Source organism: Octopus sinensis, linkage group LG3 (genome assembly GCF_006345805.1).
Source record: "Octopus sinensis linkage group LG3, ASM634580v1, whole genome shotgun sequence".
NCBI classification, from domain to species: Eukaryota; Metazoa; Mollusca; class Cephalopoda; order Octopoda; family Octopodidae; genus Octopus; species Octopus sinensis.
The window spans coordinates 125,384,184-125,385,005 of NC_042999.1; positions in this window are offsets into that span (position 1 = coordinate 125,384,184).

Below are 822 nucleotides of genomic sequence, written 5' to 3' on the forward strand. Positions count from 1 at the left end.
TGCTGGCATGGATTGGACAATTTGACTAGGATCTGGGAAGCTAGGAGGCTGCACTAGGTTCCAATCTGATTTAAAACACTGCCAGATCAGATTGGAGCCTGGTGCAGCCTCCTGGCTTCCCAGACCCCAGTCAAACTAGCCAACCCATGCCAGCATGGAAAACAGCCGTTAAACGATGACGATGATGATGATGTATGTGTGTGTGTATGTGCATGTTACACACACACACACACACACATATACATAAATATATGCACACACACACACACATATACATATTCTCACTTGAACTCTCCTTGTCACTAATGTTGTCCAAGAGAAAAGTATGATAAAAAGTAAAGTTCAGACACTAAAAGGCATCCTGTCCAACACCCTTACAATTCTGCTGAACCATTACTTTAGACAAGTACTTTACTTTATCAACCCTGAATTTCCAAGGTGAACTGCAGCGGGACTCAACCTAAAACAACATGGCTGGAAAGCAAACTTCTTATCAACACAGCTATGCCTGCACTTAAAATCCAGCAATACCTCCCGCATCCAATAAGTTAAATAAAAATTGTGTTCAAGGGAAACCACCTCATCTACAGATGAGCCAACAAAGACTTTCACTATGCAGTCATTTGGCAGCAAGAAATAGCAACTAAATCTCCCTCAAATCCCCTCTTACATATTTTAAAAATGGAATGATATATTAGACAAAGTAGAGATGCAAAACAGACAGAATGGTCACTGATAGAACACTTTCAGTCAAAAGTCTACTTAATCAGGATTAAACAATAACTAATCTCATTAATAAATCATTAATAACTCTTTGAATCA